We start from the raw sequence: 25548 nt of genomic DNA, 5'->3' as shown, positions 1-25548 counted from the left end.
GGGAATCCCACTTAAAATGCAAGCAGACAGGCCTGGGATACATTTGGTCTCTTTCCATTTTGGTGATAATAATTAGAATAAAACAAAACAGCATCTTTTTGGTCATTTTGTCTTTTAAAAAGAAGCAGTTAAAATATCCAGAATTTTGTTACGTCGCCTCCTAGATTTACAGTGCATTTAAAATTGCAATGCATATTTGCAAAAGTTAAAATCTGATGTGTTAATAACTTTGAAAACATACTACAAAACTTTGCTAACAATCTCAAGAAATTCTTCAATTGATAAGCAGAATGTAGAATGGAATATGGAAAAGGCAAAGACATGGCACAAATGGACATAAATCACTTATATTTTCACATTTGTGCATTTATTATTTTGTTCTTGGAACAACTGATAACCTTTCCCAGAGATCCCTACTAGGCACTAGGCTGGTCTATCCTTTGGAAATGGGCATGATTTCATTTCCTAAAAGCTTTCCATGCTCTACTTCCTCAAATTAGAGCAAATTTGCCCATTCCTGACATATACCATGACTCCAGACTTCCCGATTATTGTGATGTACCAATACACAAGCCTTAAAATCATAAAAAATGATGCTACTAAATGGAGAGAAACCCCAATATTGTCCCCCATTTATTCTTCTGGCATCCACTGTAAAGTAGAGAGAGAATTGTTTCACTCCATTCTCTCATCACCATCCCGAGTCATCATCCCAACCAACACTGAGCCAGGTCTGAAATCACTCTACTCATTCTACTTCTTGTCTTTTTTTCCCTCCGATTTCTAGCTGCTTCTTTCAGTTGACATTCTGTTCCACAGCTTGATAGGTCTTGTTTTGATCCATAACTTCAGCAAGCATTTTCAAACTCATGCAAATTTCACTAGAATCACTATTAGAAGAAACATTTTTATTGTAAAGTCTCATTCTTATTTTACAGTCTCCTCAGGCCGTCTCAGAGTGGTAAAAGCTGACACATTTATTATTGGTTATCCTGTTAGCATGATTTGTAAGTGCCTTACAAAGGTTAATTCATTGTGTTAGTCACTCTGGGCATCTTCTCCGATTTCCCGGAGGATCCCCTGTTGCAATCTGAGCCCTCTTTGTGCTAATTCTTCTCCAGTTCTGAATCAGCTGGGCCTCTCTTCAGGGTTTTTTGAGGAAACACCAAGGGCTCAGTGATGATATGATGTTGGGGGCGTACCATGCCTACTCTAGGGTATAGCTTCTGCCACGAAAGACAAAAGAGGAAGACGCGGGAAAAGAAACTTTCTTCTTTTTCTGTATTCCCTGGCTGCATTCCACTCCAAAGTTCAGGTAATTTCCACATATAATTATCATGATGGCCAAGAGATCTTCTGTGTATCCCGGTTGTTTAGTGCAAATTTGTGTCATTTTACCCATTTTGTTATTTCCATTTCTCTCCCCTCTGTCTCTCTCATATTGTATTTGGAAGTAAAAGAGACACAGAGAGAAACAGACATAGATCTTCCATACACAATTTCATTTCACAAATATCCACAACAGCCAGAGCTGGTCCTGGCCAAGGCCAAGATTCTGAACTCTATCCAGCTCTTCAGTATGGCTGGCAGGGACCCAATGACTGATCATTAACACGTGATATACACACATTTGAACATTACGTCCGAAGTAGACTCTGATTCTCACATCTTTTGTCCTGACTTGAGTTTCATCTCGATATCCAATTCCAGTTTCCTACTAATGTGCACCTCATGCAAAGGCAGGTGATGGTCCAAAATTTGGGTACTTTTCACTCGTGTTGCGAATCTGAATGCAGGTTCTAATTCAGCCTCACCCACATACGTGCTGCTGTGGGCATTTCACAAGCCAATCAAGAAATGGAATATTGGTCTGTCTTTATTTTCCTCTTCCTTTCTCTATTTTTCATTAAAATTTTAAAAAATTATTTTATTTTTAGAAATTTTAAAAGTTCAATTTGAAATGCTGTCATCAGAAATTCTCTCCTAACTCAGTACTTCCAAAGTGACAGGACAGAGCTGTACAGTTTTTCGAGTGTCAGTGACAGAATATTCTCCAAGTACCAGGAAACCCATGTCAGATTACTGTATTGTGAATCATTTCTGGTCCAGATACTTCATATACACTTTCTTCAATATACCACTCATGCAATTACTAAGGTAAAATACGCTTTAGTATATTGAGAAAAACCTATCTGAGGCTTCACTCTGCAAATGACTGCAATGACCAGAGTTGGGCTAATTTGAAATCGGGAGCCCGGGGTTGCTTTGTTTCTTCCATGTGTGTGCCTGGGCCTAACACCTTGTGCCATCCTCTGCTGCTTTACCAGGCAGTCAGCTGAGAACTGGCTCAGAATGACCGGAAATGCTGCCTAAATTTGGATGTCAATGCTGTAGGCAGAGGATTGATGTGGTATGCAACTGCGATGGCTGAGTCCTACCATAATTAAAAAAAAAAAAAAAAACTGGATACTTATCAACAATTATATCCATTATGTCCTAACTATGTAACTTCTATATGTCAACTTCTCTTTAAAAATCAAGCCTAAAAAAATTCTCAAAGTACAGATGGACTCCCATCAGGCAAATCTCAGAAGCAGTTATCAAATAAAATTATGAAACAGGAAACTGGATGCCAAGTTGGAAAGTATCAAATTAATACTTAATTAGCATGCTTTATTTTTTTATTTTTTAAGATGTATTTAATTTTATTGGAAAGTTAGACATGCAGAGAGGAGGAGAGACACTTGTTTCACTCCACAAGTGGCTGCAAGGGATGGAGCTGAACTGATCCTAAGCCAGGAGTCAGGAGCTGTTCTGGGTCTCCCACTCAGGTGTGTAAAATTCCAAGGTTTTGGGCCATCCTGAACTGCTTTCCTACAAGCAGGGACCAGGATGGGAAGTGGAGTCACCGGGACATGAACTTACCACCCATATGGGATCCTGGCATGTGCAAGACAAGGACTTCAGCCACTAGGCTACTGCACCAAATCTTAGCATGTTTTAAATCATAAGATATCAGCATAACATTTAGGAAATGAGACTGTTTGTTCCTAGTAATGTTTTACCAGTTACGTACAGTAATAAATCTGACAGCCTGCTTATAGCAGAATGGACTATTGTGTGACTCAAATACATTTAAGCCATTCCATTCATTTTTTTAAATCAATTGTAGTTTTTCTAGGAAATTGTGAGGGATTTCCAAATCAGGTTGACTTTTTTACGAGTTCAAACTCTGAACTCAGAGTTCTTCACAACCCTAATTGTTACTTCTTGAATTGTCAGTCCTCTACTTTCCGCATTGAAAGCATCCGATTTTTATCAATTTTCCTTTACAATATTTTCTCAGCTTTGACTCTCCTTCCCTAGGCTCATAGCTCAAAGCTGACATGCATTACTTTCTGGTAGTAATTCAACCAATATGGCCTGGCATATTATAACTCCTTAGCTGTTTTATGCAACTTGAAGGAGTAGCATTTGCATAAATTATGGTTGAATTGCATCCCTACACCTCCCTCAACTGTGATGATATTTAGATTCCCCGTACAATTATAATTCTCCACTTCACAAAAAGTATCTCTTCACATCCACCTGGCTTGACCAGATTTTTAAGATTTTCATATGCTCCTTTTCTATCACAGATTATTCTTCTGGAGATCTTCAGAAATTATCACTCAAAATCTCTGCCTGACTCCAAATTCATTGCAAAGTAATGCCATTGTGACATTTATGCCCATCTTTCTCGTTGAGATACCATTTTGACATATATATATATAAACATACATGCATAAGATATAGGATATATATTTATATTATGTATGCAGTATACATGCATATATTATAATATAGACATTTATGCCTCATGCAGGGTTCTCTAAAGAAATAAAATTTACAGCAAGTGTGAGTCATCGAGGGTGGGGCGAGGTGGGCAGGGGTAGGGCACACAACCTAGTACAAATACACTAATTAGTGTTTGTGTGTGGTCTGATTTGTATCCAGTCATCAGCACACAGAGGGCATGCATAGGCTTTAGTAAAATGGAGACAGGATGCACTACTTCAATACTGTGCCAAACAGCAGAGAGAGAAGAATGTACAAGCTGCAAACCTGGGAGAGCTGAAGGTGAAATTTGAAAATAGTTGCTGTAGAATTTCCTCTTGTTTACCATAGCTGATGTTTTTATTCTATTTAGTCCTTCAGCTGTTGAATAAAACCAACCCATGTTGTTAAAACTGAACCAATGTATTCCAGATGCAGAAATGTTAATGTGATCCTCATCTCAACACATCCTGAGACAACACTTAAGATTAACTGTCACACATAATGACTGCAACTTTCACTGTTTCAGTCCTTTTTTTCCTGCAAGTTGTGGTTTCATTATTTTGTTGGTCTTCAATTTATACATACCGCATTCACAAAAATCAGTCAGATTCTATACATGTTATAAAACCACTTTCTGGTTACCCAAGCTTGATGTCACATTTTTAGAATAGTTTTCTGGTAACTGGCACTACAGCGTGTAGATGCTTTGGGAGTAGAGATCACTTGATGTTAATTTTTTGGTTCTACATATTCATTACCGGATGAATTACCTTATATAAGGCACTGAGTCTCTGTATTTGTCAATTTACTCAGCTATGATATAACATTTACTAAATATTCTTCACAAATAATTTACATGGGCAAAATTTGTGAAGTGCTCAAAAGCACCTGAATGTTAGGCTTATTATATTTTTAAGTTAAAAGGAAATAACGTTAAAACAAACTTTGCTGTGAGGGTTTGTATGCCTGATGTAAATTGAATTTGAGTGTGTATTTAGAGTGAATATTTTACCTCATTAAATTCTTCAAATTGATTTAATCGACTTTTATTTGAAACAATGAGCTTGAAACTGAGCAATTATTTTTTTAAGATTTTGTTTTGTTAATTTGAAAGGCAGAGTTGCAGAGCAAGAAGGAGAAAGTATGAGAAAGAGGGAATGAGAAAAAACTTTCAATCCTCTTGTTCAATTCACAAATGAGCTCAATTCACAAATTGGCCAGGGATAAGCCAGCCTAAATCCAGGAACTAGAACTTTCCTTCAGCTCTCCAACATAGGTACAGGGATCTGAGGATGTGGATGATCTTCCACTGCCTTCCAAGGTGCATAAGCGAGAAGCTGTATGAGAAATGGAGCAAACAGGACGTAAGTGACACCTGCATGGGAGGCCGACATCACAGGCAGTGGCTTTATCCACTATTTTACGACATTCACCCTGAACCAGATACTTACTTTGCCTTTCAGATTTACTTGTATGACTAAGATACTCTGCCATCTGCGTATATAAGACAGTTTACTTTCTTTTGGAAGGAGACTGTCAGCAATTTGTTGAAGTGTGCTTGGTGGATATTAATATAGGTGTTGATATTATATAATCCTAGCAATTCTTAACCCACTTTCCTTTACAATTTCATCTAAGGGATGTTATGATGCGTAAGCTCTTCTCCTGGGGAGATCGTAAATTCTCCTTTTGGATTGTTTGCTACAATATTGAGCTAAAATCCAATGTCCACTTTACTGAAGATGCTACGGGTCATCATTATACTCGGGATTGGACACCAGTCAGGTATTGCAAAACATTATTTCCAGCAGTTATATTAAGCTATGCATTGAGATGTTTCAAGAAATTGAAATTTCTTTCTGATAATCTGTTGGTCAATGTGTTCCTTAAAGAAACCTCTGATAAATCAGATCTACTATGCAGAAGACAAGAAATCAGACGTCAGACTCAGGCTTCCATGGGGAAGCACAGATTGACTAATCAAGGCGATTCATGCAGCTTTCATATTACAATTGCTTGAGCCTCTGCTTTATCAGCAATGGATGTTAATGTTCATTTCTGAAGTTTTACTAGATCTTCACCTCTTTCCTGACAGAGAGCTGCTCACAATGACTGAGAAGACAGGTAACCTTACCAGGAGGAAGTTCAGTATGTGCACGCAAGAGCTTCAGAGACTAGGAAGCTGATTCCATGTCAAGTAGGACAGGTAACAGATCTCACAAAGAAACAGAAACACAATGATGAAAACTTGGTATTAAAGATTTTTGCTATTCCTTAAATTTGGTGGAGTCGGGGAAAAGCAAAAAAAAAAAAATCTATCCTTTTGTGCCTATCAAGTATGTAGCTGCTTGTAATGTTAACATAGTCCTATTCAAACCTCACTTGTCTATGAGAAAAAAATAAAGTTAGTTCAGACACCTTGGATGTTTCTACTCTTTTTCTATATGAAGAAATTCTAAGCGTACATTTCATATTGATTACAAAATGACTTTTTTTTTTTTAATTTGAGGGTCAGAAAGGGAGGCAGAGAGGCAGAGAGACAGACGGACAAAGAGAGAAAAGTTCTGTCTCCAGATGTGTACATCAGCAAGAAGACTAAAGGCTGAAGGCTAAACCCAGGAACTAGATCCAGTTCTCCACGTGGGTGACAGAAACAAAGATGCTTCAGCCATTATCACTGACTGGTTGGGTCTGCCCTAGCATAGTGCTGGATTCCGGAACCACAACACTGCATGAAACCCAGGAACTCTGTGTGACATACATTCCTTCTGACATCTGCACTAAGTCAAAACCCATGTTTATAATTTTACCAGAAACACACTTGGATAATGTTGCTCCTATAGACGCTATAACACATCATCAAATATCTTGAAACTTATATGAAAAAATACATGGATTTTCACAAAATGTACACAACATTATTTATTTAAGAGAAAGAAAGGGCCCGGCGCGGTGGTGCAAGTGGTTAAGGTCCTCGCCTTGCACGCCCGGGATCCCATATGGGCGCCGGTTCTAATCCCTGCAGCCCCGGCTTCCCTTCCAGCTCCCTGCCTGTGGCCCGGGAAAGCAGTCGAGGACGGCCCAAAGCTTTGGGACCCTGCACCCGCGTGGGAGACCCAGAAGAGGCTCCTGGCTTTGGATTGGCATAGCATCGGCCGTTGCGGCTCACTTGGGGAGTGAATCATCCGACAGAAGATCTTCCTCTCTGTCTCTCCTCTCTGTATATCCGCCTTTCCAATAAAAAAAATAATCAAAATAAATCTTAAAAAAAAGAGAGAAAAAGATGGAAAATAAACTAGACGAGTTTCTATATACTGATTCACTCCCCCAAATGTTGCAACTGCTGGACCTTGGATGGGATTGTACTCAAGTCACAGCAGGAGCCAGGTAAGCCATCCAGGTCTCCCATACAGTAACACTGCATGAATTAGTGAGTCATCACCTGTCCCTTCCAGGATCTGCTTCAATCAAAAAACTGGAATTAGAATGAGACCCATGAACTGACTATAAGATAGGGCACAGATGTCTTGATCTGCATCCTGCCTGGTAGGCAAAACCACCACTGCAAAAATTTCCTCTCAGTTTCACATTTTCCATCAACTTTTTGAGGTCTTTTGAAATGTTATGAATGCAAATCTACAAAATTTCAACTTTGTTTTTTAAAGTTCTCTTAAGTGTTAAAACTGTAAATTTGTGAAATTTCTATCTTGCTTTGGAGACAAGAGTACTAAACGAATCCTAATTTTAATTGAAGACAAATAATATTTTATCCAGGTAGTGTAGGTTATAGGATACTTGTAGAAAGTTACATGGTTTCACACTTCTCATTAAAATCTATTCTTTATTTTGGTGTGCATAGTGAATAATATGTCAATATTTATTTTGAAAACCATTTATTAAATAACCTAGATTATGTTAATTGGTATTGAGTATTACCCTTCAATATGTTAAATTTTCATTATAAATGAGTCTAATATATTCCATTAATTTTTTCCTAAGTCATTTACGTTTATTTAACTTGGGTAGCTTCATCGCATATTTATTACTGGTACAGCCAGTGGCTACATTTTAAATTTTCAATGAATTTACCGTATTTCTTCCTACAGTTGTTTTTTCAGTCACTCTTTTTATGATAAAAAAAATAATTGGGAGAACTGCATGGAGATTGACTCATAGCACTTACTGATTCATTTATTTAGGCAGAATTGATAAATTTCAGTATTTTCCTATTCCCAAACAAAATGCATATTTCCATCTTTTTGGACCTCTATCCCTTAAGAGGTTTTACTTTTATTTGTTATTTTATTAAAGATTTATTTCTTTATCTATTTTTTTATTTAACTTGGAAAGTGAGATATACAGAGAGCAGAAGAGACAGACAAAAAAATCTTCAGTCTGTTGATTCACTCTGCAAGTGGCCCCAACAGCCAGAGCTGAGCCAATCTGAAGCCAGGAGCTTCTTCAGGGTCTCCAATGTGGAAGCAGGGTCTCAAGCCTTTGGGCCATCCTTGTCTGCTTTCCCACAATCAAGGAGCTGGATGGGAAGCATGGCCAAGACAGAACCAGTACCCATTAGGAATCCTGGTACATGCAATGTGAGGACTTTTGCCACTAGGCCACTGCGCTGGGCCCGAGGTTTTTCTTTTAAGTAGACAACTTAATATCTTTCTTATGTGTTTTGTATTAAGATATTCCCAGGTTATCCTCTTCTCTCATCATAATGTGGTGAATGTTTATACATAGGAAAACAACTACATTTGTCTGAAAGTTTTCAAATATGTTCATTAACAACAAAGAACTCTTCATAGATTTGTAAAATGAGAAGAGATATTTTATTTCCTCTGTGGACAACTGGGGGAAACATACAAAGCAGAGTGCTCAAGTGTGCTTCATTGTTTCTGAACACCTCCAGCGTTTAGATGGTCCTAGTTTAATGAACAACAGAACTGTATTATGATTATTTGATTCTTCCTAGGTGAGTGTTTATTTTGAGTTGATGTGTCTAGTAAACTTTGTTCAAGTAGAGTGCATATGAAAACAAAACAATTGAGAGTTACTTCATGCTCTACACATTTTCTAGTTCAATCTGTTTAGGGCTCACCATACTTTGCAATACATTAAAATCTTAACATTTTCTTAAATTAGTTTTTTTTAAATGAAATTTAATAATCATTGCCCCAATGTTCCGATTATTGGACGTTGTTTGATTGCTCTATAACACATCCTCAGAGTAGAAGCAGGGGATTGAGTTAACAGCTGCTCATTTAACAGAAGTTATAAAATCAGTATCCAGAAAAACTCTACTGATGTTTGCAAGGCAGTTGATTTTAAACAGTGAATCATATCTCCTGATGTCACTGAGGTTGAGCATGGGGAACAGGAGAACTGTTTAACAATGCCAAAGAAAAAGAGTTCTTGGAGAAGTCTGGGTGGTTCTATATAATGTAAGCTATTGGCATTATACCAGTATCTAGTTCAGTACATGTGGAAATAAAACAAAATAGATTCATTTTTGCAATCGCACAATAATATCTCCTTACATTGCTTTCAAAACAATACAGTTTGCCTACAAAATGAAAGCATGACTATACTTTGTAAAAATATAGTTTTTACTATAAATTAATGCATGCATATGTATGCACTTTATATATAAACAGATATATATAGCTTTACAGGTTTACATTTTATGAAAATTGTTGAGAAAAGCACAAATATAGAGTATCCTTTCTAGAATATTGACAGATTCTGGCATGGCTATTAGCCAACTCCTCTGTGTTTACTTTTATAATTGAAAATAGCAACTAATTTCGAGTATCTCTGGTCTGAGGACCTATCTGATATTCACAGAAATAACTATATTATCCTGAAAATCGATTCTGTTTTCCATATGAGTCTGGCCTTCAAATCTATGAGCTTTGGGAGAGAAATGATATTTTATTCCCTTTTATTTCCACCGAATAGAATGCAGCATTCAGTAAGCGTTAAACAAACATGTAATAGTTTTGAAATAAATCAAACAGCCATTCAGTGATAAGATTTCAGGAAAAGGAATCTGTTTTCCACTGAACAAAATTATAATATTAATAGAATTTGCCATTACTTTATTTGGAGTCTATATGATACAATTTTTCTATGTGCCATTTTGTCCTGGAAAATCAGGGCTATATGCCAAGTTGGATTTCATAGCAAATCTCTATGGTGAGTTACACTAAGTGGCTGCCATATACCACACAGCAAGCTGAGTTATGTGGCAGCTCTATGTGACAGCTTGTATCATTAGTCCGTTTGCAGAACAGGCATTCTGGACCTGTGAATAATTTGGCCTCCTTGTGCTGATTAGTTTGATATAGCCACTCAATAAGATGGTTTGCCATGCTCACTCAATGGCTAGCCAAAATTATTGGGGTATTTTTTGTTTGTTTACTTTTTTTGTTTTTGAATGGCAAGTGCATGCCTTCTTTAAAGCTGTTGGCTGCCATGTAATTTGTGTATAAAACAATGAGTGCATTGTGAACGATTTAATTGTCTTAATGGAAAGAACTAAAAATCTTATACAAAAAATAGGAGGATTCTTTATCTATATTGTAGCAACAGATTTTTCCAGAATGAGATAAAATTCTTGTGAGTGATCTTTTCAGATCAATGCCACCATCTTCTCATTTAATGAATGCAAATCAACTCTAGAGAGCAAACTGTGCTTCTTTAATTTATAGGTTATTAAAATCTTTTTTTAGAATTTGTCTCCTTTGATTATCTATCAAACACTATTGACCATTATGACAAATGCACAAGAAGAAGAAAATTGAAGAAGAAAATTGAAGAAGGAACCAGAAATTGTCTTTCTGATATATAAACACTTGGAAATCAGGCTTTGAGGTTTCCATTCTCCAAAGATCAAATAGCCAAACAATAGAGTCCTCAGAAGACAACTAAATTTATAAATCATGGTCTGGAATCAAAGAAACTTGAATTTCAGTTGTAACAAAAGGGGTAAAAATTAGGAGGCACCACATTACTTTATAGTAAACTGGATAAGGCAAGGTCACAATTAGTCAATAACAAAAGAATTAGAAACCCATCTACCCTACGTACAGCTTAGTTGCTAAAGTTCTTCTCTTGCATGTGCTGGGATCCCATGTGGGTACCGGTTCATGTCCTAGCTGTCTCACTTCCAGCCCAACTCCCTGCTTGTAACCTGGACAACCAGTGGAGGACAGCTCAAAGCCTTGGGAGCCTGCATGCATATGGGAGCCTGGAAGAAGCTTCTGGCTTAACTGAAGAGTGAATCAGACGATGGAAGTTCATTCTTTCTATCTCCTTCTCTCTGAAAATCTGACTTTCCAATAAAAAAAAAAGTAAATGTTAAAGAACAAAGAAGACAAAATAACTATTTTTACTTTCAGAAATCCATTGTATGTTTGGAAATGAAAGTAAGGAGAAAAAATAATAGCTTTAATAAACTAAAAGACCAACACTAATCAGTGAAACAACAAAAATCACTGTGAGTTCAAGGAAATAATTAAAGTGGATACGGAAAAAAGTCAATGTCCAGGGCAAGATGATAAGCAGTACTAAATAATTTTGTGAAATTTGTGTGGAATATTTTTCAAAGCGAATCAGCTGCTCTTTACAAAGTTTTACACTCAGTGTTTTTTTCTGTTAATTCGTTTCCTCCTATGTTCTGAGAGAAATAGTAAGCCCAGTGCAAATGGCTCTGTTAACAAGCAAACTGCTTTCAATGAAATTGTTTTTAGACTGTTCTACAAAATCACCATCACAAAACATACTTGCCCCAACCTGTTTGACTGAGACTATCATGTAGACACAGTCCTAAATAAAATAAACTGCTCCTATTAGATAAATGACAATTTGTCAGTGATTAATTAAACAAGAATTTTGCACTGTTGCCTTAAAACATAAATTTCCATCCTTCTAAGATTTTTGCATCACTATAAATTTATTTTTTTGTCTTTGATATTTCTGAACTTGATTTATTCGATATGTGCAAAGACCCATATTCAAGACAAATTGAATGATAGCTGTGATATCTCATAAAACACATTTGGATACTAATTTTTAATGCGTAAGAAAGCATTTGTTCAACCTTTCAGTTGATTCTCAAAGATTTTTTTTTTAAGTCAAATGTGATTAGCCTTATAAAATGTCAGTGACACATTTTCCTACATATCCTGATTCAGTAGCATGTGGGGCTGCAGAAAGGTAAGCAAGAACTAGCAAAAATGCCATTGGATTGCACCTGCCCATTCAGCTTAATGAAGTCTGGTTAATCTCGGAAGAATTTTACCCAATAGAGAAAAAAAAAATCAGTAACTATTAGAGTAAAAGATCATTACCCCTGAAAAAGTCACATTAGGAGAGTGATCAGTGCTTATTTGTACCCAAGATAGATTTTGTAATGCTTGATTCCTGAAATTTATGAAATAATAAATGGATTACAAAAACTCATTGTGGAATCATAACAAGAAAACTTTGAACAAAACAACCACTATTATCTTACATTTATAACTTCTAAAATTATTTTCTCTTCTCTTATTTAACTTTCATCTTATATTCAGACACTCTCAGAAGTATCTTTTAAGAATATTTATTGTATTTTAACAGGTTGAGTTCAAAAACATCCCATTGAGAAAAACATTATTACACTCATAAACTTTTCTGAAATATTAGATGTATCTTACTGAAATGTGATTATAACAAAAATAGGGTTTTGCTATAAAATATTAATTGTGGCCTGGCATGATAGCCTAGTAGCTGACGGAAATTCTCACCTTGCAAGCACCAGCATTCCATATGGATGCCAGTTCTAATCCCTGCAACCCTGCTTTCCGTCCAGCTCCTTGCTTGTGGCCTGGGAAAGCAGTCCAAGATGGCCCAAGGCTTTGGGACCCTGCAACTGTGTGGGAGATCCAGAAGAGTTTCCAAACTCTTGGTTTCAGATTTGTGCAGCTCCAGCCTTTGTGTCTGCTTGGGGGGGGGTGAATCATCAGACAAGATTTTCCTCTTTGTCTCTCCTCTTTTCTGTATATCTGACGTTCATAAATAAATTAATAAATAAATAAGGCCTGGCACAGTGGCCTAGTGGCTAAAAGTCCTCGTCTTGAACACACCAAGATCCCAAATGGGCACTGGTTCTAATCGGGCAACTCCACTTCCCACCCTGCTCACTGTTTGTGGCCTGGGAAAGGAGTCGAGGACGGGCCAAAGCTTTGGGACCCTGCACCCTCATGGGAGACCTAGAAAGAAGTTCCTGGCTCCTGGCTCCAGATCAGTGCAGCATCGGCTATTGCAGTCACTTGGGGAGTGAATCATCTAACGGAAGATCTTTCTCTTTGTCTCTCCTCCTCTCTGTATATCTGACTGTGCAATAAAAATAAATAAACATTAAAAAATAACTAATTAAATAAATAAATAACAGTATTGTCTACTAAATTCGGACTGAATTCCTCTATGCAAAATTGACAGATTTGTAGCTTTAAAAAAAAAAATGACAAGGAGATCTTACCGTTAGGAAAATGAAGAAAAATCTTTTGGCTACTAATTGAAACTGGCTAAGCAAGCAGAAACACGGAGAGTGTCTTGTTCATAGTTCTACTAACAGATTCACGTAGACTGTAATGCTGTGATTGCAGGTCGCGTATGCTTGTCCTTGGACTCAAGCTCCTGTTCTGCTGATAGCACACCCACCACCTGCAAACAGTGATCTCATTTTGACTGTCCCTAACGCAGGCTTTAAAGCACGCTGGATGATTGAGAAACACAATATGTTCCGCAGATGTAGAAGCTGTGTAATTCTGAGCTTCCTCCAGGAAAGAATGTACTTTGATAGGCTGGAACTAAAGCTTTCTAGAGGTGTAAAATAACCATGAATTTCCTATTACTTTGCACAACTATTGCAAATATTCACAGCCAATTCAAGCATGGTTACCAACAGCTGTTCATAATCATGCCATCTTAGAACTTATATACCTTACCATAAGAATGAGGGGTACTTCAAGGGTATAACCATGCTATTTTTAGTATCTGGTACACTGTTGTACTTGATTTGTTGAGACTTGAACATGTATGTAAGATATTTTATGAACAACATGAAAAAGCACACGGTTTATTTAATATAAGCTGAAGTTCTGCCTCAAAATTCCATTTCATGCTTTAGCATTTTGAAGAAATCAAGCAACAATATCTATCACTTGTAAAGAAAGAAAAGTATTTTCTGATTCTGGTGAAAGATAGTGATTTTGACTTAAAAGGCCACTATATCCAGACATGCAAATCACATAAGGTGAGATGTTTGCTGATTTTCATTGTAATCATTATTATTAATAGAATTTGAACTAAAAAAAAATATGGGATAGCATGAAAAGGAGCAATGATTTACACATAATACTAGAAAGTCTATTTTTTTATTTGATTACATAGCATTTTGGATATCCATATTAAATTCTGTTTTGAAGCAAAGGGAACTTTTACAATAAGCATACTAAATCTTGGTATTAAGTCAGGTACTTGGACTTGGCTTCAGTCTGCGAAATCTGAATGCCATAGATAGCAAGTCTAGAATGCAACTTTTTATGCACATTACTCAATAGTTATCAGCAGAAGATGATGATGGGGAGACTGCGGTAAATTTTATGTGCTTGTTGTAACTCTAATCTGAGTTTCTGGAAATAGAAATCATGCAATGCTAGTAATTTTTCCCCCAAACATATTCATCTTTTGCTGTGGAAATGAATTATCTTGATTTCAAGGGACAATTTGTACCCACAGCTCCTGTACACTACAAAAGTACTTGTGTACTTAAATAGATGACTATCTCTATGCATGTACTCAGGGCCAACCATTTTATAATTAGCATTTCTATCATTCATCCTTTACAGTCAATTAAGGGAAGCTGATGAGAATTGGTACCCTGCATGTACTTTAGGCAGGCTTTTATTTGGGAGCCTTTTTACCGGCTTGCTTTGAAAATCCAACTTCATGAAACCAAAACATGTTTTTGTATTTTTTGGCTAATCCTATTTCTTCATCAAAATCAAGGACTACTGATATTTTATACAATGTATCTAACTGCAACTACCCATTTTAACAAAACATGTAATAAGTAATTCCTAAGAAGTGAATTATTTTTTAATCTGTTTTGCTTTTTAAGAGCAAAGACTCTTCCAATGAAATGCAGAAAGCCTTTAAAATGTATTAACATTTCTAACTGATGAAAAAGAATATTAAAAAAGTTTGGATACTCATTAACTATAGGCAATTCAAACTTTTTAATCATTTATAACTAGGATTAAATATATAAACCTTTAATGTTTGTTTTGTCTCTCATGATGTCATCAAATATAGACTATCCAAACAATGAAATAAAAGAGAATCATAATGGAATTGACAGAGATCATAATGGGAAATTCACCTTCTCAAATTAATAATAGCAATAATAATAATACTAATACTACTGATAACAGCTCTGTTCCCTATATTTTAGCACTTATTACGAACACTCCGCTAACAATCTGAACACAGGCATATGCATGTTAACTAATTCTACCACATCCATCTATGAGAGATGCTATCAGTGTGTTCCTATTTTTTTCCTTTGTGTGTGTGTGTTGTGGTCCTATTTTGCAGATGAAGAAACTGAAGCAAAAATAAATGATTAGAGCAGCTTATTCCAAGTTTTCCACAGCTGGTAAGTCGCTGAGTGACAACTCAGAATCAGCCCAGACTTCATAGCTTATATTCTTAGTATTCTGTGTTGTTAGTTAGACAATATATCCCTGATATAATTTGAGAATGTTTATGGAAAAAAAATCAGTTTTAGTTTTGGTAAGTCATATAAGTGAAAAAAATCTAGATGCGCACAGCTGCATTTCTCATAAGAAAAAAAAAGTCAGTAGGGAAAAACCCCAGGTCACTTGTTGAAGTGCCTACATACTTGTACACATTTCGTTGCAATGGAATTGATTTCCTAGTGATGTTTATATTTTCTGTTTATGGGTGTCACTTGGCTATTTTTTTTCCAACAGAAGTAAAGATAACCCGAGTATCAAATGGTTCCAAGTTGTGCTGCAGTGTCCTCTCAGATGTCATCAGAGCTTGGTTTGAACCCTTCTCCTGTATTGTGACTGTTTTTCAAGATACTGATTTCATGACAAGGAAAAGAAGCCTTTCCAATTTTACATAGAGGAATGGAAGAAATGAAAGGAGACATGCCCAGGACAAGATGAAGCTGATTATTACAGTTGCTGTTTAGAGAATCTGCATTTCACTAAGAACCATTGGGAAGAGAAATCCTGGAGGCACTGGGAGGAACAGGGTCCTTTACCCTGAACCAAATCTAGTTTGACCAGTTGCCATTGGAGTCTGACTCATACGAGACACCTATTTTCTATAAGTATAAGGTGTTAAGCCAAAATATGATATTAATAGTAAAATGATAAAGAAGATTTATAACAAAGGCAAATGTTCTTAAAAGGACAAAGAACTTTTAAGATATTGTTTCTTCATGAAGACGGTGACACATAAGAATGTGAGAGCGAGAGAATCAGCACCATTGGGTAGTCTAAACCTTGCACTAGTGACTCTCAACCCATTCTTCTTAATTTTGGTTTTTGTTATGAATTTTTACAATCTGGAAAGTTTGCAATCTAGTTGCTAAGAATTTCAAGGTCAAGGTGTCAGCAAGCCATGTGTCTTCTCTTTCTGAAAAAAAAAAACAACTGAACTTTTTTTTTATAAATTAGTATTTCATTGCGTATATATACCAATTTTTCTTAATCCATTTGTCAACTAATAGGGAGTTTGATTAGTTTCCTATCTCAAATATTGTTAATTGAGCTGGTATAAACACAGAAATACAGATATCTCTTACACAGACACACACACATTGTCATCGTATGATTTGACTGTTATTTACAGCCATGTTTTGTTCATTTTTATTTGTTGAACATTATATTTGGTGGAATATTAAGCCTGTGATTATAAAGTAAATTGACAATATATTATCATATAAGAAAGAGAGAAAGGAAAGAGGAAAAAAAAGAGGATGTATCATTGTATTCTTAGAATTTTATCTCTGAGTGTCTGAAATCTATTATGCTTGTAGTGATTTTAGGAAGGCACGGATGTCGTAATGAAGGCCCTACCCCCCCTTGACCTAAGCATATCCCAAAGGTTCCATCTCCTCATGCCAGCACACTGAAGGTTAAGCTTCAATATTCAGATTGTGAGCTGGCAAAGCATTCAGTGCTTAGCAATACTCTATGTCATATCACTTGTAAAGTGACTTCTGCCAATGCTCCTTTCTCTCATGCTTTCCTGTTCTACAACCACATAGTGTAACATTAGCACTGCCCTTTTGCCATATTATATTATCTGCATACATTCTTCTGCGATATAACATCACTTTCAGTTTGTTCCAGAACATCTCCATAATAGCTCCATGATAGCTCCAAAATAGCTCCAGGAAGGCTATGAATGATTCTACCTCAGAGATGAATCCAAAATTAATTTCTGGGGCCCAGTGGGATGGCCTAGTGGCCAAATGCTCACTTTGCATATGCCAGGGTCCCATACAGACACCAGTTTGTGTCCCACATGCTCCACTTCCCATTCAGCTCCCTACTTGTGGCCTAGGAAGGTAGTGGTGCCTGGGCCAAAGCCTTGGGACCCTACACCCACGTGCTCCTTCACCTGGAGGAAGTTCCTGGCATCTGGCTTCAGATTGGCATAGTGCCAGCAGTTGCAACCTCTTGGGAAGAGAATCAACAGGGGGAAGTTCTTTCTGTCTCTTCTCTTGGTACGTCTGCCTTTTCAATAAAAATAAATAACTATTTAAAAAGTTAATTTCCTACAAGTCCCTCTCTTACATTAAACTATTATTTGATACTATACTTATTCCTTTTAGGATTTAATAGAAAACTCCTGTAGCCTTTCTGATTATCATGTGAAGAAAGTACATATTTTTATAATATTCTATATAATACCTACAAAATATGAAATGACTGTGAATTGACTTGATAGATAATTATCCATATGTTGTTTCTGTGCTAACAAAAGTAACTTAGATAAAAACATAGGTATAACCCTTAAGTCAATTAAATGTAAAGTGCTTTCCGCAATTTTGGAGCTACATGGAGATCCTGAAAGGTGTAAAACCCATAAAATTAAAAAGTTTATGTTAGATAATTGACACACAATTCTCAATAACAGTTCATATTGTCTGGGCATAACATTAAATGAAAAGCTCAGATCTAGATACAAATTATAAAATGAGTTACTTAGCATTTATAGAGGAACAAGATTGTTATATCATTTTTTTTTATTTTTATGGAAAGGCTGATATACAGAGAGAAGAAGATCCAGAGAGAAAGATCTTCCATCCATTGGTTTACTCCCCAAATGGCCCCAATGGCAGTAGATGTGCCAATCAGAAGCCAGGATCCAGGACCTTCTTCCAAGTCTCCTACACAGATGCAGAGTCTCAACATTTTGGGCCATCCTCTACCACTTTCCCAGGCTACAAGAAGGGAGCTGGGTGGGACATGGAGCTGCAGGGACACGGACCAGTGCCTGTGTGAGATCCTTGCACATGCAAGGCGAGTACTTCAACCACTAGGCTGCCATACCATGCCAAGATTGTTACATCATTTTTCCCCCTATGGTTTGTTTATTTACCTATGATTGGGAAGGCAGATCAGATTTATGGAAAGCAACAGAGATAGAGAAAAAGATCTGTCTTTTGACTCAAACCCTAAGTGGCTGCAATGCACAGATCTGAGCCAATCTGAAACCAGGAGCCAGGAGCTTCTTCCAGGTCTCCCATGCAGGTACAGGGTCCAAAGGCTTTGCGCTGTCGTCTATTGCTTTCCTAGGCCACGAGCAGGAAGCTGGAAAGGAAGTTGAGCATCCAAGACACAAACATGCCCACACGGTATCCTGGCAGCTTTTGCAAAGTGAGAATTTAGCTATTTAGCCATTGTGCCAGGATTGATTGATACATCTTATTACTATATACATTTTTATTTTTGTTGTTTTTATTTGAACAAATAAATGTAATTTCTAGATTTGGGAGGAAGAATGGGAAAGTCACACTGACTGAGTCATATGTCAGAACTTCAACTGAATTAGCATTTTGAGATGACCTCTCTGCAAACGGCATTCACCTTGTTACCAAACATGGTGATTTAGCATTCTAATGCACTTTATTTCAATGATAAAATGAGTGTATATTTTTCATGGAAGTTCGGTGGACTATCAGAGAAGGAAAAAATAATGGTATATTAAAAAAATTTTAATTTTTTTTAGCAGATCATTCATTTACATCAGACCACAGGTCACTATGTAAATGAGTTCCTACCAAATATGATAATAATTAATTTTTAAATTCAATATTGATTTCTTCATCTTAAGATTTTATTTTGTTCTCATTTGAAAGGCAAATTACAGAGAGAAGAATCCTGGAGGCACAGGGAAAATATTCTCCTTTTTCTTCATTTGTTTAATATTTATTCATTTACACATAATTCAGAATTCAAAATAAAAATTTCTTAAAATGTTTTATTTATTTAGACTTATTTCTTTTTTATTAGAAAGGCAGATCGGATGTATGAAGAGAAGAGGGAGAAAGAGAGAGAGAGAGAGAGAGAAAGAGAGAATCTTCCATCTGTTGGTTTATTCCCAAAGGCCTAACATGGTCAGAGTTGGAGCCATTTCGAAACCAGGAGCCAGGAGTTTCTTCTGGGTCTTCCATGTGACTGCAGAGACTTAAGGACTTTGGTCATCCTCCATTGTTTTCATGGTCCATAAGCAAGGAGGCATCTAGAGATTAGAGAAGCAATGACACAAACCATTGCCCATAAAGAATGCCAGTGCTGAAGGTGGTGAATTAGCCTGTTGAGCCACCATGTTGGCCCTGATCAATTTTGCTTTGAACAACATCACTTCCTTCATAATCCATTGGGGGGGGGAGGGGAGAAAAATGGACTAAATATTTAAACATTTTCACTCCTGGAATAAGCTCTTCATTTATGCATTTATTTACATTCTCATTCACTCATTCATTCACACATCTTACTGGGAGGGAAGAAGGGCAGGAGACAGAGAGGACATGAGCATGAAGCATATAACAAGCAGGAACCCAATCACTTCAGCCACTACTTTTACCCCTAAGGTCTACATTAGCAGGAATGTAGAAGTCAATGCTACAGGCAGGGATTGAACCTTTATATTATGCTGTAGGATTCAGTCAACCCAACCCCTATGCTAACCATCAGGCTCCAAATACTCATCCTAAATCCTATTTTAAAAACTGATGTCGTAATACTGACTTTATATATATTCAATACTTCACAAACTGATACACTTCAGAAATATAGGCAAAGAGAAGACAGTAGGGACAGAAAAAGAATGACGAAGCACAACCCTATGCCTCATTCAGATTTACTACTTTAGAACTTTAATGCCTTTTTCCAATTATATTTCATCTTCCAGAAATATCTGACAGTCTTCAATCCTCTTCATCATCACAAATTGCCACATTGGCAAAAAATATCCCAATCTTGGCTTCAGGAGTTAAGGAGGAATTGTAATGTTGGAAGAAAGATGATTTTTGTATTGATAATAATTGAAAATTCAAATTAAAAAGGTAAACTCATGAATTTAACCAAATGTGAATTTAAAAAAATATATGGAAAGCAATCATCAGTACTTAACATTCAAAACATGTTTTGATCTTATTATTTCCTAAGCATCTCCATATAATAATTATTAATATAACAAGTGCAATGCTTTAGATATTACAAATAACTTAGAACTAAAGTTAAACTATATTGGTGGATATTCATATAATCTATGTAAAAACATGGCATTTTGTGTAAGTAAATGAACATTCATGAATTTTAATATCTGGCCCCAATCCAATATAATTTGGACTCCTTCCAGAAGAAGAAATTTAAATACGAAAGAGGTCATCCCAAGGATGCATGTGCATAGAGAGAAAACCACAGGGGGACACAGTGGATGACAATCATCTGTGAACCACGATGGTTAAAGCCACCATCAGCATACCTGAAGGCAATGCAGGAAGAGAGGGCTCAGAAGGTACCAACCATCCTGAACCCTGATCTTGGATATACAAGTAATCAGAACTATGAGGAAAGAGTTCATATATGTTTATTATGTAATACTTTTCATTAATAATGCTAGAATACAATCATAATACACATATGTATAATACACGTATGTTATTCCAAAGGAGGCCTATGTTCATTGATGTGTCTCGCAGTCAGTGGAAACAGGCATCAGGAAATGCTATAAGATTTTCACTTGACCTTCAAAATAGTGATAATGAGAAGCATGCTATTTTAATATCCATTTTACAGGGACGAAACTGAGTCAGAAAAGACTTTAACAACTTTAGAATCTCACAACTAGCTCTAAACCAGAGGCAAAACTCATAACCACTGAGTCCTGAAAGGACAGGATAAATTAAAATAAATAAATTAGTAGAAATCCAGTTTTCTGGGCATGTGGGATGTATTGTACACCAGGAAATAGAAAGTGTGAAGCTGTATAACCCTTGTTTAAAGAAAAAAGAAAAGAAAAAAACAGATAGGTGTTAACCCTAACTTGGGCATACATGAGTGTGTTTTATTAGATCTATTTTTACAAGAAGTTTTCAATATTCATTTTCATGAGGATTGTGTATGACACATGCACTTTTCAGCTGTTTATAATGTAGCTCAGCTCGTGAGTCTGTCAGTTCGTTGGTTCCAAGTATCCATTGGGTGGTATCATGAGCACAAACACAAAGTAGATCTAACTCTAAAGAAAGTAAAAAGCCAACTACTTGGTTTGTTTTAAAACTGTTCCATTAGTAAGAATCTAAATAAGTTCAACATTGAATTACATCATTTTTAAAAAGATTTATTTATTCTTGTAAAGTCAGATATATGGAGAGGAGGAGAAACAGAGAAAGATCTTGATTCACTCCCCCAAGTGACCGCCAACATCCAGAGCAGAGCTTAGCCAGGATCTGGAGCTTCTTCCTGGTCTCTATACAGGTTCAGGGTCCCAAAGCTTTGGGCCGTCCTGGACTGCTTTCCCAGGCTGCCTGTGGGGATGGGAAGTGGGACTGCTGGGATTGGACCTTGCACCCATATGGGATCCCAGAGCATGCAAGGCGAGGATTATAGCCACTAGGCTACCACGCTGGGCCCAAGTCACAGTATTTGTAAGAGTAATGAAGTTTAACAAATTAAAATATTATTGATCAACTGTTGATATGAATATCAAGAAAATTAACACTGAAATTATTATATAAAATTAATTACTAAAATAATTATTATAGTTGCTGACACATTTGGATCATATATGTAGCGATAAATAATTTTGTGTATTATTCATAAGTATGGCAAATTGTCTACTTCAGTTCACAAAGTTCATTAGTTTTCATTGAAATGCCTCTTTTATTTGATGAAGCAGGAGAGTATGTTGTCTTTTTTCCCTGTACACACTTATTATAAAAACTAATTAATTCTAATGGCATCATTTTCACTTATTTATTAATTTAGTTATCATATCTTACGAACATGGATAGTATTATTTAAAACCTAGATGGCCAGTAGACATCTGGTGTAGTGTTTAGCACTCAACTGCTTACGATGCCTGTATCTAGTACTTTAGTGTGAGTTTCACCTTTACCTTAGAGTTTAGTTTCCTTGTACATGTGCACAAAGGAAGCAGCATGTGCTCCCATGTGGGAGCAAGGGCCAAGGACTTGGTTTCTTTCCTTGGAACATCAGCAGGAAGCTGCACTGAAAGTGGAGCAGGCAGGACTAGAACCTTCACCCACACGGGATGCTGATGTCACAGGTGACAGCTTAATCCATTATACCGCTTAACCAGCCCTGCGAAGTTTAACAGAAAATGTAATTTATAAGTCTGCCAACACTGTGCATAAGTATTCAGACACTGGCATATTACATTTTAATTTGATATTTATAGATATGGATTCCTGCTCTGAAAATTCAGTACATGTTACTATTTCCTGATGAGCTAGGCAGTCTCCATTGAACAATCATGTGAGGCAGAGCCACAGCCTCTTTTCTTTTTCTCTTTCTTTCCTTCCTTCCTTCTTTTTTTCCTTCTTTCCTCCTTCCCTCCTTTCTTTCCTTCCATCATTTTCTCCCTTTTTCCTCCCTTTATTGTTTTCTTTTAAAGATTCACTTATTTATTTGAAAGGTAGAGTTGGAGAGAGAAAGAGAGACATCCTTGCATCTGCTGATTCATTTCCCCAATGGCTGCATTAACCAAGGCGGGGCCAGGCCAAAGCCAGCAGGCTGAAACTCCGTCTTTGCCTCCTACCTGAGTGACTGGTGTTCAAGCACTTTGGCTGTCTTCAGCTCCTTTTCCCAGGCATTAGCAGGGAGCTGGATTGGACGTGGAACAGCCAGAACTTGAAGCAGCCAGCAGAATAGGGAGCTGTCTTGTCGCTGTGCTTCAGCAGTGCCCCATCCTCCACATGCATCCTAGGACAGCAAGTCTCAAACATTGGAATATTTCCCATTGGGATTTACTATCATTTTTTAATGATTTTATTTATTTTTATTGGAAAGCTAGATTTACAGGGAGAGGGAGAGACAGAAAGATCTTCCATCTGCTGATTGACTCCCCAAGTGGCCTCAATGGCAAACCAAAGCTGAGCTAGGAGCTCCTTCTAGGTCACCCTCGCAGGTACAGGTTCCCAAGCTTTGTCCATCTGCAGTTGCTTTCCCAGGCCAAAGGCAGGGAGCTGGAAGTGAAGTGGAGCAGACAGGACAGGAACCAGTGCACACATGAGATCCTGGCGTATGCAAGGCAAGAACTTCAGCCATTAGACCATGGCACAGTACCTGTACATTTTTAACCATTATATACAGCATATCAACAACTGCTGAGTTTCAGAAGCAACATTGAGAATAAAAGAACGCGGAAAGACAAAAATTACAAATGTATTTCAAGTGAATGAGCTGTTTTCAGGATCCATTACTATGTAACCATCCATTCTCAAAATTCATTGGCTTAAAAAGAGCTACAGATTGCTCTTACTTTTTTCACTTTAAGTGTAACATGCCGGGAATAGTTTGTTTCTAGCTTAATATATATCAGCAAAAATAAGGTGACTGGAAAAGTTACTTCCAAAATAATGCCGCTCATATTCATCCTGGCTTTTGGCTAGAGATTATTTGAAAGCTTAAAATGTATCTTAGAAACCAAAATTTCTACAATATTAAATCACATTCAGCTGAAATGGCTTCTGTGTGTTCAATTAATTCTGTTTCTAGGAAAACCTTATCAATTCTGCTTTTCTTCGATAATTACAGTTTGCTTCAATTTGGTTGAAGTATCTTATTCTGTTTAGTATTTTTTTTTGGACAATTCATTTGAATATTCATTTGGTTTCTATATTTTAAAAAGTGCCATTTTGAAGTATTAAAATATTTAAAACATGTTTGTCCTCCATCACATAAATTGACATATGTCTTATACATTTTATACTGATATTGGTTACAAAGTATTCTGTATTTATGACTTTCTAACTGTTTAATAAGGTCTATTAGATATTTGCTTCATTTTTTTCCATTTGTTTTCAACTTGCTGTATTTATTTTCAAACATATTGGTTAAAATAGTATAGCTGTTTTGTAACTTTCTAATTTAAATAATGGGGATTCAAATTTTCTGTTTGAAAAATACATTGAAGGCTTGGTGTGGTAGCCTCGCAGCTAAAGTTCTCTCCTTGAAAGCTCTAGGATTCCATATGGGCAGAATTTCTATCCAGGCAGTGCTGCTTCCCATCCAGCTCCCTGCTTGTGGCCTGGGAACTCAGTCAAGAATGGCCCAAAGCTTTGGGACCCTGCACCCATGTTGAGGGATCCAGAAGAGGGTCCTGGCTCCTGGCTTCTGATGGTCTCAGCTCCAGTCATTGTGGCCACTTGGGGAATTAATCCAATGGGTGGAAGATCTTCCTTGCTGTCTCTCACCTTTTCTCTGCATATCTGACTTTCTAATAATAATAAATCTTACAGAGAATTATGTTGAGGGCCCGTTCGCATGGCCTAGAGGCTAAAGTTCTAGCCTCGAATGTGCCGGGATCCCAGATGGGTGCCGGTTCTAATCCCAGCAGCTCCACTTCCCATCCAGCTCCCTGATTGTGGCCTGGGAAAGCAGCTGAGGACGGCCCAATGCTTTGAGACCCTGTACCTGTGTGGGAGATCCGGAAAGAAGTTGCTGGCTCCTGGCTTCAGAACTGCACAGCACCGGCCATTGCGGTCACATGGGGAGTGAATTATCGGATGGAGGATCTTCCTCTCTCTCTCCTCATCTCTGTATATCTGACTTTGTAATAAAAGAAATAAAATCTATTTTAAAATTATGTTGAAATTTTCTAAATGATCTAAATTTACTTTTTTGGTTAGAAGAATTTTTCATCAAAGTTTTTTGAGAGTATTATTGGTAAGCCCAATGTTTTCCTATAATATATTGTGGTAATTGCATGGTTTGTTTTTTTTAAGCACATTATGCCAGTTACTTGATTGTCTTAAAGTTTTTATTATGCAACAAAATTAGTACACCATATTTGTGACTGAGAACTGACGTGTAGAACTAAACATAAAAACATGCACAGCTTTAAAAAAAATGATACAGATTTTATTCAAAAAACCTCAAGGGACTG

This window comes from Ochotona curzoniae, unplaced genomic scaffold (genome assembly GCF_017591425.1).
Source record: "Ochotona curzoniae isolate NIBS_2020 unplaced genomic scaffold, NIBS_Ocur_1.0 contig_3498, whole genome shotgun sequence".
NCBI lineage: Eukaryota > Metazoa > Chordata > Mammalia > Lagomorpha > Ochotonidae > Ochotona > Ochotona curzoniae.
The sequence above is the reverse complement of the archived record's forward strand: the minus strand, read 5'-3'. Positions refer to the sequence as shown.